Raw genomic sequence first — 16,829 nt, forward strand, 5'->3', positions numbered from 1 at the left:
CTGCTCGCCTGTGCAGACACATTGTGTTCCGACTGCTTTGACACTCTTTATCATTCGATTCCACAAAAACTATTTGGCTCAAAAATTAGATTTTTACCTATCTTCTTGACTGATACCTTCCCCCCATAAATGACTTAATTTTGTTTCAATGTTCAACGCAGTTATTATGCAGCATTAAATATAGTAAACCTTTGCACGAAATTTTGAAGAGTTTGCAGAGGTAAAAGTCCATAGAGTATACTTTCCGTATGGTCGATTTTAGTTGCCACAATGTTGAGAATGAAATGTGGACAAGATACCTATATATTTCATTTAATTTAAGTACCACATAAATGTCGTATGTAATATTGAGAAATATTCCACCTTTCGCGACTGTAACAAAAGTTTTACTTACACTGGGCACGTCTGGCTTTATTTTAAAGCACTTCAATCAATCAAAAGGAAGTAGACAAAATACATTAAACAAAACTGTGGACTTACAAAAACATTAGGACATGAATATACTGTTTGTCAGTGAAGTGCTCAGAGCTATGTCAAATATAATTTTGTGTGTGGCACACACAAACAGCATTTATTTGCTAAAACACTGATGAGCCAACACAAACGTAGAATATTGTGCTACCGCAGCACAAAACTACGAAAGGTTACTTGGCAATGGAGGACACAAAATACAGTCCTCTTATGATGCTTCAAAAGAGAGAAACGCGTCTGGTCTAAATAAGTCGCTTATTACAGTTGCAGAAGAGGGATATATTTCAATACCATTGGTAAAACTGCGACTGTGGAACAAAAACAGGAAATAGAACATGAATACCATTGTGTATGTGGCATACCTTTCACCGATGGAAGTGCTTGAAAATAAAGCCAAACGCGCCGTGTGTATATAAAACTTTTATTACAGTCGCGAAAGACGGAATATTTCTCAATATTACATACGACACCTATGTGGTTCTTAAATTAAATGAGATATTGTTATACAGTAAATATTATATGAAATTTAGGTATCTTGTCCACATTTCATTCTCAACATTGTGGCAACTAAAATCGACCATACGGAAAGTATACGCTATGGACTTTTACCTCTGCAAACTCTTCAAAATTTCGTGCAATGGTTTACTACATTTAATGCTGCACATCAAAACAAGATTAAGTCATTTATGGGGGAAAGGTATCAGGCAAGAAGACGTGTAAAAATCAAATTTTTTGGCCAAATAGTTTTTGTGAAATCGAATGATAAGTGTGTCAAAGCAGTGGGAGCACCATGTGTCTGCACAGGCGAGAAGTGCAGTGATGACAAAATCGCGCACAGCGCGGAATGCGGGGAGTACGTGTCTGCAGCAGCGAAAAAGTTAATGAAGAGGCAAAGCACTAGAAATTTCATTCAAACGAATAAAATTCGTGAAGTAAGGCACTCCAATATTGTTTTTAAATAAAGAAAATATTAAACACCGCACAAGGTTTGAACTCATAACCTTTCACTTGACAGCCCAACACCTTAACCGTTCCACTATCTCAGCTCACTGAACAGAGTAACTCTATAAGGACTCTAACACCTCACGCAACTACTTATAAACACTGTTGGTATGACTATGAATTACTCACGCTTCGTAGAAGTACAATAGGAAATAAACAATTACCGCTGTTCTTTATTGCGAAAAAGCAGTTCGTGAGATTGAAACAAACATCTTTCCTTGCTATCGCCTGAATTAGGAGTCTTATTGCTCGTTTGGTTTAATTAATTAATAGAATATGAAGCAATTGGTATAAAGAATGTTTTTTCCAAACTTTCTGTAAAAGAAAGTCTGCTATCAAGACATTGCTTTTGTTCTATTACTTTATTTATGACTGAACGTTTTTAAAACTGAAGACACTTGTCAGTGCTCTGCACTGCTGTCGAGATCTGGCAACGTCGTTCTCTGTTCATTGGCTGACTGTGTTTTGTGACGTCAGATGCGCAGAACGAACCTAAACTCGGCCGCCAAGATATATGACGCGCACTTTAGTGTTGAGAACATGTACGTCACTGCACTTGATAACTTCCATTGATCGATTCATAAAAATGTAACTAATTTAAATATGTATAGAGAATATATTGTAAGGTATTTGTGCAGCACAAACAGTTCATACATGAATCTCTATCCCCCATCCCACGTGCAAGTCTTCTTGCTCTTCTCTGTAACAGCTGTATTCTTTTTAACCATATGTCACCTCTCCATCAGACACCGTCTTGTCAAAATATGTGCTGCGTAGAAGAAGAGGCTTGTGTGTTTCCATGAATCTGAGGGCTATGCAAGCTGTAGTGCAGTTACTGGCAGCGTCTTCCAAACTGGACAGGCCTCAGCGAGTGAACCACATGAAGAGTGTCTCACAACAGCCCATCTCTCCCATAACCAATCCCATATTCCTTTCCCAATTCCCGAGATACACAACCCAAGATGTGGTGCAATACATGCCAAGGGGCATGCGGCAAGTGGGAATGTATGTCTTTAATTTAGCTTCAGGGATACATGGTGCTCACCCTGAATAATTAGCCTTGCACCATGTGGGGTTCCATGGTATCAACTGAATAGGTTCCCAACTCTCATGGGACCAAAATGGAGAACACAGAAAAGAAAACAAAAACTGAGAGACGGAAGTGAGCTCAAACATCTAAGAATCGGGGTTGGAACCAAGAGGAGCTGTTTCTGTAATTGGATCTGGCAATAGAACAATCCAAGAAATGGAAACTGTTAATGAGAAGTTGGATCAGGTCACGATCAAATTCTTGTCTGTGTTTCAGTGAAGGAAACATCTCAAAGAACAAAAATAAAAGGAAGGTAAAGAATGGCTTCCTAAACACAAATGGAGGTAACTAAAAGGTCTTGAACCTTTTTTCTTTTTAAAGAAAGAAAGAAAAAAAGAAAGAGAGAGAGAGAGAGAGAGAGAGAGAGAGAGAAAGGACTGACTCAGGGTGAATGGGGTAAGAAGGATAATCAGGCCCCTTCTACCTCTAGGACAAGAAAAGAGGGAGCAAGAGAAGAGTCTAATACTCCCACTTCTCAGGACAAACGGTCCCACAAAAAGCCAAGGCAGTAAATAGGGAAACAAGTGTAGTAAGGCACTCTCGGTTACGCAACAGGGATATCCACTGCGGTCAAAATAACTTTACAGCAGGTGGAGCTCATTCAGAGGCCTCTCTTTGAGAAGAAGGGCAGTGGGGGAGGAGGGGGAGGGGGGGGGGGGAGGGGAGAGACACAAGTGCAGGATCTGATCCAAATTCAAGAAAGTCTATATGGACAAAGGTGCTGTTATCTTTGGCTGTGAGGGGATGGGAAAAGGGGAGTGGCTCAGGAGATGGTGTCCAAGGCATCTCTGTGGAATGAGATAAAGCTGCTGCTCATGGCAGCAGATGGGCTCTTCAAGACTTCAAAGATATCAATTTGGGTACCAATACTTCTTACGGATGACCTCCAAAGACTCTGTTCAAGAAAATAAGGGGGCAGAAGATCTCAACAGTGGATTGGAGAGTAATCAACCAAAATGTTTTACCAGACAGTCAAACATTTTGGTGGAAACTGGTGAAAAATCCCTGATGGCAATGTGAGAGAATACAACCTCAAATTGACTTAGGGTTTTCAAAGTGTGCCATCAGGATAATCAAAGACATCAGAAAAGACCATGGCGCAAGCCAGAGGCTGCAAGTGTTTCAGGTAAACCCACAACACAGCAATGGGGCAACTGCTATCTTGAGTTAATCTTCTAGGAAGACAGTAGGTGTATGTGGCCACCATCCAGGAACCATATTCACATAAAGTGGGCATTTCAGGCCTTGGAGGAACAGGAGGTAAGTTGGTTCATGCCAGAAATCTAAAGAACTCCATAACATGCCATTATGTTACAAAAGGAATTTTCCAACCTCATATTTAGAAAACTGTCCAATCGCAAAGAAGTGCATAAACAGAAATACATCTGGGTGGAACAACAATTTGGAAGTGCAAAGGAAGCAAGTAAAAAGATTGTTCAACCTTGCAAAGAAGAAAGAACAATGGTTAAAATATCAGGAGGCCCTTGTAAAACGCAACCTTGCAATCAAACAAGTGAAGCTATCTTCCTGGAAAGTATTCCGTGAGGAAGTGGAAGGTACAGCTGGTTGTGTTAGACTTCATAAAATCCTTACTAGAACACAGACTAATCCAGGAGGTACTCCACGGAAGGAGAACGATGGGTATACAGAGACTTTTCAAAAAATTCCAGAGCATTCATAATTTCTCACCGATGGTGTGTTGGAGCAAATGCAGTTGGCATCCCTGCACACATCTTTGTTTAATGTGTAACTGCCAGAAGTTTCATTGTTGTACGTCTGTTAGTTATTATTCAGTGCTGTATTGAGGAGAACATTATGTCACACAGTTTGCGAACTTCGAGACGGCAGAGTTAGAGGAGCAATGCGCCTGAATTAAATTTTACACGAAAATCAAGAAAATCTTTACAGAGACACAACAAATGATGCAGGAAGCCTACGGTGATGAATGCTTAAGCTGTACTCGGTGTTATGAATGGTTCATGGTTCATGTGGTTTAAAAATTGCCAGACAGAAGTTAAAGATGATCCTCATTCACGATGCCTTTTGACATCTACTGATGTCACTCACATCAGAAACGGAAATTAAACTGTGCATTCCAATTGAAGACTGACTCTCTGAGATTGCAGAAGAAGGTAACATTCCAATTGGATCATGTCATGAAAATGTGGGAAGGAAATGGCCTGAAATGTGGCAAGACAATTCATGGCTCTAGCATCATGATAATGCAACTGCACATTCATCCCTTTGGTGCGTGACTATTGTACAAAAAATGAAATCACTGTGCTGCCTCACCCTCTGTACTCTCCAGACCTGTCTCCTGCGGACTTTTTTATTTATTTTTTTATTTCCAGTGTTGAAAACCCCAATGAGATAAAAGAACATTTGCAGATGGCACTTCATGCGATCCTGCAAGAGGTGTACCAAGACAGCTTCTGGAAGTGCAAATGGCATTGGGTGCTGTGTCTCAATTGTGGAGGAGAGTATTTCTGCTAGGTCATTAATATACAACATGAATAGCAAGGGTCCCAACACACTTCCCTGGGGTACAGCTGAAGTTACTTCAACATCTGACAATGACCCTTCATCCAAGATAACATGCTGTGTCGTCCCTACCAAAAAGCCCTAAATCAAATCACAAATTTCACTTACTTTTGACACTAAGCTTAGGTGTCGTACTGAGTCAAATGCTTTTAGAAAATCAAGAAATACTGCATCTACCTGACTGCCTTGATCCAAAGCTTTCAATATGTGTCGTGAGAAAAATGAAGGTTGGGTTTCGTATGATCGATGCCATGAGGAGATCATTCTGTTTAAGGAAACTCATTATGTTTGAGCTCAGAGTACGTTCTAAGATTCGACAACAAATTGATGTCAAGGAAATCGGTCAGTAGTTTGTGGATCACTTGTAATAACCTTCTTGTAGACAAGTGTTAACTGTGCTTTTTTCCAAGAAATGGTAACAGTTTTTTTTTTTTTTTTTTTTTTTTTTTTTTTTTTTTTTTTTTTTTTTGAACCTACGATATATTATAGTTAAAAGAGGAACTAACTCAGCTGTAAATTCAGTATAGAATGTGACAGGGATTCCATCAAGCCCTCGAGTTTTGTTCAATTTTAATGACTGCATCTGTTTCTCAACACCACTGACACTAACACTTACTTCATTCATCTTTTCAGTGGTACGAAGATTAAACTGGGCCAATTCTCCTGGGTTTTCCTTTGTAAAGGAACATTTGAAAATGGGGTTAAGGATTTCAGCTTTTGCTTTGCTACCCTCAATTTAAGTTCCTGCCTCGTTCACTAGGGACTGGACACTACCCTTGGTGCCACTAACAGCCTTTACAAACAACCAGAGTTTCTTTGGATTTTGTGAAATGTAACTTGACTATATTCTGCTATGGTAGTCATTGAAGGCATCACGCATCACTCTCTCAGCAGCCAAATGCGTTTCATTCAGCATCTATCTACCTATAGTTCTATGCTTTCTATTATACCTATTTTGTAATAGTCTCCATTTCTTTAGAAGTTTATTTACAGTGACTGTATACCATGGAGGTTCCCTCTCATTAGGAAGTGTTCTACTGGGTACATATCTATCCAGTGCCTGGTCAACTATTCTTTTAAACGTGAGCCATAGTACCTCTACATGCTACTTTCCTGTGTTGAAAGTTTCAAGTTCCTCACTGAGATATGACACTATTTTTTTTATCTAATTTACAGATCATATATATCTTTCTGCTTATACTGAACACATATATCTTTCTACTTTTTTTTTACTTGCCTTTTGTACTCTGGTATTTGGTGTTGCCACAAAGACATCGTGGTTGCTGATACCATTTTCAACGTGGACATCCTCAAGACATCAGGTCTATTTGTTGCCATTAAATCCAATATATTTCGATCATGAGTGGGATTCCTAACTATCTGTTCTAGGCAGTTTTTAGATAAGGCATTTAGTAATGTTTCACAGGATGTCTTATCACATCAACCACTAACAAAATTGTATTTTTCCCAACTGATTGTTGGATGATTAAAGTCTCCATCAATGATTACAGTATGATTGGGGAACTTATGTACAAGTGATTTGAGGTTTTCTCTGAAGTTTTCGGTTACATCAGGAGATGAGTCTGGTAGAAATGCTGCCACTGTCACAAAAACGTTAGTTTCTTCTGTCTCAACTTGTACATGCTAGAGTCTCACAAATAAATCACTGACTCACCATAATGTTGCCACATTACTGTTTCTTATTGTTGGTGTGCTTTCCACACGTCATCTGAAGATGTTGGTGCTTTTCATCAATTATGATTGAAATTTTACAAATGCTGCACCTTACAGTAGATCCGTCACCCTGAACACTGCCACTTCTAAACAATGTCCCACATTCTGCTAGCATTCATTCTGGATTTTGGGATCTTGGATACAGAAAAATTAAACTATCAAAGTTGGACCACAAATCACACAAAGCATCTCATCATTGTGAGTTACAACTGGACCTCAACTGCTTGTGCCAGAGGACTGGTTTGAACTGACATACTTAAACAGTGCTCCTTACAATGAGTTTTCATAATTTTTTCATGAAATAACAGAGATGAACATATATTGGTGTTTCATTTGATTATTTTTTGTGACTGATTTACTCATAGTTCTTTTTTAATTTTTTAATATAATAATTTGAAAATAGTGTCTTACAGTATCAAACAAAATTTTGTTCTTCACTATGTCTATGTGTAAACTGTTAAAATATTTCTGTACAAACTATTATGGTATACTTCTACTTCTGTCAGACCACCACCACATAAGTAAGCAGTTAAGAAACTTCTTGGCAGATTAAAACTGTGTGCCGGACCGAGACTTGAACTCGGGACCTTTGCCTTTCCCGCGGGCAAGTGCTCTACCAACTGAGCTACGCAAGCATGACTCACACCCCGTCCTCACAGCTTTAATTCCGCCAGTACCTCGTCTCCTACCTTCCAAACTTCAAAGAAGCTCTCCTGCGAACCTTGCAGAACTAGCACTCCTGGAAGAAAGGATATTGCAGACACACGGCTTAGCCACGGCCTAGGGGATGTTTCTAGAATGAAATTTTCACTCTACAGCAGAGTGTGCGCTGATATGAAACTTCCTGGCAGATTAAAACTGTGTGCCAGACCGAGACTCAAACTCAGTCCGGCACACAGTTTTAATCTGCCAGGAAGTTTCATATAAGCGCACACTCCGCTGTAGAATGAAAATTTCATTCTATAAGCAGTTAAGATTTCCAATACAAATGAATCACCAGAGAGATAATAATATTCCTGAGTAATTTTCCTCTCTTTCTGGAAATGAACACAAGTTAAGGACGAAAGCAATAAACAAACATCAGACGAGCTTTTAGGCTTACAATGAGGCTGAAGACTGCTAGTAAAGAAGTATTAGCATTTCAAAGGCAGAAGCTACAAAGTAAAAACTTGCCTCAATGGCAAAAGAAGTTGGCTGAAATGCATGAAGGCAAGGTTTCACTTACTTTGAGGATATAATGATGGGGGATGGTACTCAACTGGAAAGCAATTGAGGCAATAAATGGGCACTTTACAATATTGTCAAAACAGTAAACAAATTTTGTCAATGAAGTATTGTTTATATTTACAGATTACCAGCAATGATTAAAAATTATTTACTGTCAGAAGTTTGATGATAATTGGGTTCATAAACTTTGTGAAATTTTGAAACGAAATAATTTCTGCTTTAGGCTGTAAAACATTATTTTCTGCAATTGCAATTTTGACATGTCATCATTTTCAACTATTGTTTAATGTTGTAACCCATTCAAAAATAAAAAGCTGTGCCATGCTATGCAAGAAAATTTCCATGAGGTGTTGTAAGTTTATCAGCTGTTCCATATACCATATATGTTATAGATCCGGTGAAAGAGGAGCATCTCGGACACATTACGTACAGAGGAAACCATTCACACTTTTTGGCAGAAAGGGAATAAAATTAAACTTCAGTGTTTACATCATCATTTCATCAGCTCTATGTTGTATATGGAACAGCTGATAAATTTACAACACTTCATGCAAATGTAGCACAGCTATATACTACTGAGTGGGTTCAGTTTCCCACAATGCTTAAAATGACAACATGTCAAAATTCCAATCATACGAAAAAGTTTAAACAGCCAAAAGTGGAAATGATTTCATTTAAATATTTACTGTCAATCAGCTAATACAAATTTCCAGAAAACTCTTACATATAATGGACCATTTGATGTCCAGTGGAACATATCTGCCCCTCTTACTATTTTTCAAAAATTGAAATGCTGGGCAACCTTTTGAATACACGTCTTTCATCAGAAACTCTTTCAATCTGAAACACAAACACTCATAAGTGGGGTCTCAAATATAGGGTAAACAAAAGATGCCACAAACAATTTAAAGGCGTAGTAGGAAGGAAAAGAAGTTTACAGAAAGCACAGATGCTGAAAAAAGATGTGACACATGATAATGTTGGGTAAACTTATAACAATTAGGTGAGCTTATTTCATGTTTTCTTTGAGTGAGAAGTCATTTACAACCACTCAAAGAAGTTTAAGGTGCAGATCCAACAAATCTTAGGTCTATCAATTTCACTTGATATTCACAAAGGGGAGTATTTTGGGCACATTATGTACAGAGAAACCACTCACACTTTTTTGGCAGAACAGGAAAGAATTAATGTGTTGTTAGTTAACTGCATAAGCATCCAGGGTAAAGTATCATAATTAATCTCACTCGTTACTGATATTAAATGCCAATATAACACTTAGAACAGAAAGCCAGCTGAAATCAGCACTGAATAGCAGTTAAATATAAATTCTAATTGGTATATTTCCAACAATAATAGATTGGATGTTAATGATGGTGGCATATTTATCATCACAAAGAACTCAATACCACCTAATGAGGTCGATAAAGTCTTCTCAGATTATCAGCCAAGTCATTGTGTCATGCTGTTGTCTGTATTGCCACAGTAACAATGACGATACAATGCCACAACTCAGCTGATAAACTGAGAAAACCTGCATTATGATCTAACAAGGTTTTACATATTCTGAATGTGAAATAATCTATGTAAAGATAATCTGCTTCAATGTGCAGTGGCAGCATGCTTCATAGAAAATGTGTAAGATTACAGTAGATACATTTCCTGATCATGCTACAGTAATTGGGGGGGGGGGGGGGGGGGGGGATTCCAACTTAACAGCTAGGAGGCTCTCATGCTTAAAACAGATGCCAGAGTCAGGGAATCATGTGAGGCTGCTTTAAATATTTTTTTGAAAATTATCTTGGACAGTTAGACAACCAGCCTGTGAAGCTGACTAACAATCCCTAACTTTTTGATTCAGTTAATATAAAGGAGGATATTGGTGGGCACAGGACTCATGTTACAGCATCAGTTACTGCAGGTGTTGAAATAAATGTCAAGAAATAAGAGAAAATATTTCTGCTTAAGCAAATATGACAAGACACAGACAACAAATTACCTAGGCTGAATATGGAAAGTATTATTTGATCAAATTCAACAGTGTTGTACAATTTGACTGAGATATGTATGTGCCATGCAAGATTATGAGGGATGCAAACGATCTGTTGAGGTTCAATATTCTTGTTAGGAAATTTCTACAAAGCTAAGAGAGCTTTGTCATACGCACTATATGATCAATGTATCTGGACACCTGGCTGAAACTGCCTTACAAATTCGTGGTGCCCTCCATTGGTAACACTGGAATTCAATACAGTGTTGGCCCACCCTTAGCCCTGATGACAGCTTCCACTCTCACAGTCATACGTTCAGTCAGGTGCTGGAAGGTTTCTTGGGGAATGACAGCCCATTCTTCACGACGTGCTGCACTGAGGAGAGGTAACAATGGCGGTCGGTGAGGCCTGGCACGAAGTCGGCATTCCAAAACATCCTAAAGGTGTTCGATAGGATTCAGGTCAGGACTCTGTGCAGGCCAGTCCATTACAGGGATATTATTATCATGTAACCACTCTGCCACAGGATGTGCATTATGAATAGGTGCTCAACTGTGTTGAAAGACGCAGTCGCCATCCCCGAATTGCTCTTCAACAGTGGGAAGCAAGAAGATGCTTAAAACATCAATGTAGGTCTGTGCTATGATAGTGCCAACCAAAACAACAAGGGGTGCACGCGCCCTCCATGGAAAACATAACACCACCGCCTCCGAATTTTACTGTTGGCACTACACACACTGGCAGATGTCGTTCACTGGGCATTTGCCATAGCCACACCCTGCCATTGGATTGCCACACTGTGTACCGGGATGCATCACTCCATACAATGTTTTTCCACTGTTCAATCACCCAATGTTTACCCTCCTTACACCAAGCAAGGCCTCATTTGGCATTTACCGGCGTGATGTGTGGCTAACGATCAGCCACTCGACTATGAAATCCAAGTTTCCTCACCTCTCACCTAAATGTCACAGTACTTGCAGTGGATCCTGGTGCAGTTTGGAATTCCTGTGTGATGGTCTTGATAGATGTCTGCCTATTACACACTACAACCCTCTTCAACTGTCGGTGGTCTGTTTTAGTCAACAGAGGAGATCAGCCTGTACACTTTTGTGCTGTACGTGCCCTTCACATTTCCACTTCACTATCACATCAGGAACAGTGGACCTAGGGATGTTTAGGTGTGTGGAAATCTCGCATACAGGCGTATGACACAAGTGACACTCAATCACCTGATCATGTTCGAAGTCCGTGAGTTCTGCGGAGTGCCCCATTCCACTCTGTCATGATGTCTAATGACTACTGGGGTTGCTGATTTGGAGTACCTGGCAGTAGGGGGCAGCACAATGCACCTAACATGAAAAACATGTTTTTGGGGGTGCCCGGATACTTTCGATCGTATAGTGTATTTAAATACGGTGAAGGCTTTGTGTCAAACTCGAGCTGAACATAGCAAAAAAAAAAAAAAAAAAAGCATAAGAAACTGAAGCAGATGACTCAGATAATGAGAAATTATAGCTCTTTTTTATATTAATTGTCACGTGAATGCTGTGTTTTGTATTTTGATATTCTGGTTACTATGGGTTTATTTATAGATAGTCATTTTTTATTTGTAGTTTATTGTTGCTATTTGAATTTACACATTGTCATTTTGTCATTCGGGGACAGTGAGTGGGATTTGAACGCTACAAAACCGAGTGGCAATTGGAGAAACCAGAACATTTCTGAGCTATTCTTGTGTCTGAGTTCAACAGAGGGTTGAGAGCATTGGAGGCAGTGAGAGACATTTGCACCTTATATGGAGATAATGGCACTAGACAGAGCACAGTAAGAAAATGGTTTTCTTGTTTTGAGGAGGATCGTTTTAACATTAGGGTCTCTCCATGTTCAGGAAAACCTTTGGGATCCTGATGTATGGATCCTGGTGTATGGGTACAGCATGCCCTAAGCCAAAATCACAAAGATAAGCAGATGACCATACGTAGACAACACCGACCATTCCTGACTTCTTAGGTAATAGAACCCAGTACATTGTCCTCGATGGTGAGTGTTCATCGGAGGTGAGGGTATCATCTGGAGTGCCCCAGGGAAGTGTGGTAATTCTGCTGTTGTTTTCTATCTACATAAATGATCTTTTGGATAGGGTGGATAGCAATGTGTGGCTGTTTGCTGATGATGCTGTGGTGTACCGGAAGGTGTCGTCATTGAGTGACTGTAGGAGGATACAAGATGACTTGGACAGGATTTGTGATTGGGGATGACAATCATTTAAGTGCAACAATCTGCAATGATCCACATCATTGTACTTGACGACTGGCATAAGTGATGAATAACGATCATTCCACAATCGTGTGACATTTGCATGCAATGGGGAAGATCAAAAATTGGGTGTATGGATACAGCATGCCCTAAGCCAAAATCACAAAGATCAGCAGATGACCGTACGTAGACAACACTGACCATTCCTATCTTGTATCATTACTGGTGAACAGAAATGGTGTCTTCAGGCTAAGGTAAGGAAAACAAAGGAGTGGTTGAGTCCAAACAAAGCAGCAACTCCGCATACAAAGACCTGGGCACATCCATTGAAAGATAATATTATGCACTTGTGGAACAGCAATGGTGTAGTGTACTATGAACTGCTTCCTTGAGGTGTAACCATCACTGCCTTAATTTACTGTCAACAATTGAGGTGCCTTGAAGACACAATCCAAGAAAAACAATCAGGAAGACCGTGTGAAGTGATAACACATGTCTGCAGTCTGCTAGACTGACAAAAAACACTATAAAAGGGTTGGGTTGGAAAGTCAATCCACACCCACCTTATTCACCTGATTTTGTGCCCTCAGATTTTCACTTTTTCCACTCTATCGAATAATCTTCAAGGAACTTCCTTTCTAGATAAAAATGCACTCAGAACATGGCTCAGCAAGTTCTTTCCTTAAAATCAAGAGATTTCTACAATCACAGAATCAAAATGTTACCCCAGCATTGGCAGACTGTTGTAAAAAGTGAAGGAGAATATATTATTGATGACTAACATCTCTGTTATGTGTACTTTTGTTTCGTTTACACTTGTGCAAAAACGCTACAAGCTTATGCACCAACCCAATGTGTTCACATTGTCTGAAGGAACTAGCAGCAGTTTATTGTTGGTCATTAGAACAATGAAGCATTTGAAGTGACTCGACAAAGGTACTGGAGGGTCAACAGATGGAAGTGTATAACTATATGCCTGTATCACTGTTGCCAATTTGTTATATAACTGCTTGCATATTCTGAACTTCTTAGGACCAAAAATTGCCTTTGTTCAGTATATTTGTGAGATCCTGAAGGCAGCAGATGGCAATGGGTTATGTTGATGCCATGTTCCTTACTTCCGGAAGCATCTGGTACAGTTCTGAATGTCACCTACTGAACAAAATACAAGCTTCTAAAATAACTGGACCACAATTGCAATTGTCTTGGAGACTTCCTGGGAGACTGACTCAACATGTTATTCTAAACAGGGAGAAATTGTCAGATGGAAAGAAATTTGAGGAATACCACAAGAGGGTGTTGTAGGATGGTTGTTGCTGTTATTAATACGGTTTTCAGTCCAAAGACTGATTTGATGAAGCTCTCCATTCTACTCTATCCTCAGAAAGTCTCTCCTTCCCTGCATAGACGCTGCAGCCTACATCTATTTGCATCTGCTTACTACAGTCAATTCTTGGTCTCCCCCTACAATGTTTTCCTCTCTTCATTTCCTTCCATCACCAAATTAACTATTCCTTGATGCCTTAGAATATGTCCAACTAATTGATGCCTTCTTTTAGTCAAGCTGTGCAATAAATTTCTCCAATGTGAGCACCTCATTAGTTATCTATCTAATCTTAAGCATTCTTCAGTTATGTCACATTTGAAAACTACTATTCTCTTCCTGTCCGAACTGTTTCTCATTCATTTCTGTACAAGGCTACACTCTACAAAAATACCTTCGGAAAGACTCTGCAACACTTAAATTTACATTTGATGTTAGGAAACTCATCTTTTTCAGATATACTTTTCTTGCTTTTATCAGTCTGCAATTGCCAAATGTCATTTATTTTGCAGCCCACCAGGTTGCATCCACAGCACAGAGCATATTTCGTGCAGCCATTTTCTTGGATGTCAATGTATTCAGGCAAAATACATACAAGATTCATCCGACCAGGCAACACAATTCCATAGATCCACGGTCCAGTTTCAATGATTTCATCCTCACTGAAATTGTAATTGACAATGTCATTGGGTCAACATAGATACACACGGGGGTCATCTGCCACAGAGCCCAAAGTTTATCAATATGTAATGAAAGATGTGCTTTGAAACACTTGTACCTGCACCATAATTTTAGTCTTTGTCAGATCTGCCACAGATTACCACCCATTCTGCTTTACTGAGCAGGGTAACCTCTGACCTCCACATTCTGTGATGAGGCATCGACATAAAAAAAAAAAAAAATCAACAACAGCATTTAATCTCATAATGGGCAATGGATATAATGGGTCATCAGTGCATATAAATGATCTCATGTATAATGCTGGAAACTCCATGAAGCTGTTCATGGAAGATGCTGTTGCATATACGGAGGTCATAACATGACAAAATTATAGCAAAATGAAAGAATAGCTGAAGAACATCAACACTTCGTGTGATAGCTAACAGTTGACCTCAAGCACAAATAAATGCAACATACTGCATATAAATGAGCATAAAAACCACTAATGTTTGATATATAATGATAATCAATCACTGGAAACAATGAAAACCATCAAATGGAATATTCATCCAAAACAATTTAAAGAGAAACAGCCACAGAAAACTAGTTGCAGGAAAGAGAGATGCCAAGAAATGTGTTAATTCGAGAACGACGTTGCTCACAAAACACTAGTTTGACTTATAATTTTTGTTTGTCAACCTCTGATTCTTATCAAGTATAAGTAACAGAGAAGATACAGAAAACTGATTGAAGGGCAAAATGTGGACTTGTTTCGTAAACCCACAAACATCTCAGAAATACTCAACCAACTCCAGTGGCAGACACTACAAGACAGGTGCTGGGTGCATGTCATGGAAAGTTTTACTCTTAAAATTCTGAGAATGCATGTTACAAAAAGAGTTCAACCATAAAATTGGACAAATTTGAACTTCTTTGGAGGTTTACTAGCAGTTGTTCAGCGTGTATATGATTTGCAAATGGAACAAAACAAGGGAGAAATGATAGCAGTACAAGAAGTATTCTCTGTCAAATACAGCACGATGGATTGATTGTAAAATACCAATGTACATGTAGGTTTATCAGTACCGATAATTACTGGACCAACTGTTTTGTAACCGCAAACATATCTCACATGCCATTCCCCACCTCCACCCAAGAACCAGCCAAAAAGTACAACACAAAGTAGTGCCCCCTTCGTCACCCAGTATCATCCCAGACCGGAACAACTGAATCATACCATTCGCCAGGGCTTTCATTACCTATCATCATGCCCTGAAATGAGGGACATCCTACCCAAGATGCTACCCACCCCATATATAGTGGTGTTCCATCTCTCACCCAACCCTCACAACATCCTAGTCCATCCCTACATTATTCCCAATCTTAGCTCCTTGTCACAAGGATCATATCCTTGTGGAAGACCTAGGTGCAAGACTTGACCATTCACTCACCCAGCACTTCCTATTCCAGTCCTGTCAAAGGCTTATCCTACCCCATCAGAGAGGCCGGACTGCCTGGAAAAGCAGCTATGTCGTATACCAGCTCTGCTGCATTCATTCATTCATCAGGATGAATGGCCACAAGCAAATGGGGCCAAGAGCTAAGTAGACCACCCTGCGGTACAACATGCGGCTGAACATAACAGTCTGTTTCAATGGCTGCTTCACTACCAAAGCCATCTGGATCCTCCTCTCCACCACCAGCTTTACTGCACAGTGCAGATAGGAGTTATCCTCAGAAGCTATTCTCCACTCCCAAACTTATTCCAGCCTCAACTTAAGGTAACATACAGTACCCACACCCTCCCTCCAACAGTCTCCACCCCCTGTCCTGTCACCCCTTCCTTTTCTTGTGAGGTGTGCCTGCTTCTGTGAATAAATGTGTGTGTGTGTGTGTGTGTGTGTGTGTGTGTGTGTGTGTGTGTGTGTGTGTGTGTGCGCGTTTCTTTTACTGAAAATGGTCGTAGCCAAAATCTGATGTGTAAGTTTCTTTTAGTTACACCTGTCTGCAACTTAATGTGTCATCTTTATGGTAAGTGGCAATCTCTCTCTTCCTTATATTGTTGTTATTAGTAAGGAAGTAAGAATTAGCATTATTCTTAAGTCACCTAGGAAATACTTCCAAGAGGATTGCGAAATAAGATCAGGCTAATGGCAGTTCATAATTATGCAAACATATTGAAGGAAATCTTAATATATGGTGCAACAAAAAGGAGTACGCAATTATTGAATATGTATTTTCAGTTATAAATTCTGTGCACTTAATAAAAATTAAAGCAGTTTGCACTTCCAACATAACTTGAAAATGTAAAAGAAAAATAAAATGTCTCCATAACGTAACAATAACCTTTTGCAACAATGTTACAAGCGTTTTAAGAAATAGTCGATACATCTGGATATATTTCATGAATGTGACTCCAATTACCACATACTTTTTTACTTACTAACCTGTCGTAGAAGGTTGCTAAATCTTTACAGATCAAAGATGTAACAAGCCTTATAACAACAAAGGCCAGTGAGCATGTGGAAAGGCA

General features: G+C 39.4%; 1 protein-coding gene across 3 annotated transcripts in view; it reads right to left on the reverse strand.

Annotated features, from left to right (window-relative positions):
• Nucleotides 1-16,829, reverse strand: part of LOC124795221 — a 59,230-nt gene that overhangs the window by 25,396 nt on the left and 17,005 nt on the right. The window contains exon 3 of one of the 3 annotated variants that reach the window (XR_007016664.1): nucleotides 8,790-8,905. The exons of the other annotated variants lie outside the window; for them this stretch is intronic. The gene's annotated coding sequence lies outside the window, so the exon portion shown is untranslated. The remainder of the gene's footprint in view (nucleotides 1-8,789; nucleotides 8,906-16,829) is intronic. 3 annotated transcript variants of the gene reach the window in all.

Source organism: Schistocerca piceifrons, chromosome 1 (assembly GCF_021461385.2).
Source record: "Schistocerca piceifrons isolate TAMUIC-IGC-003096 chromosome 1, iqSchPice1.1, whole genome shotgun sequence".
Taxonomy (NCBI): Eukaryota; Metazoa; Arthropoda; class Insecta; order Orthoptera; family Acrididae; genus Schistocerca; species Schistocerca piceifrons.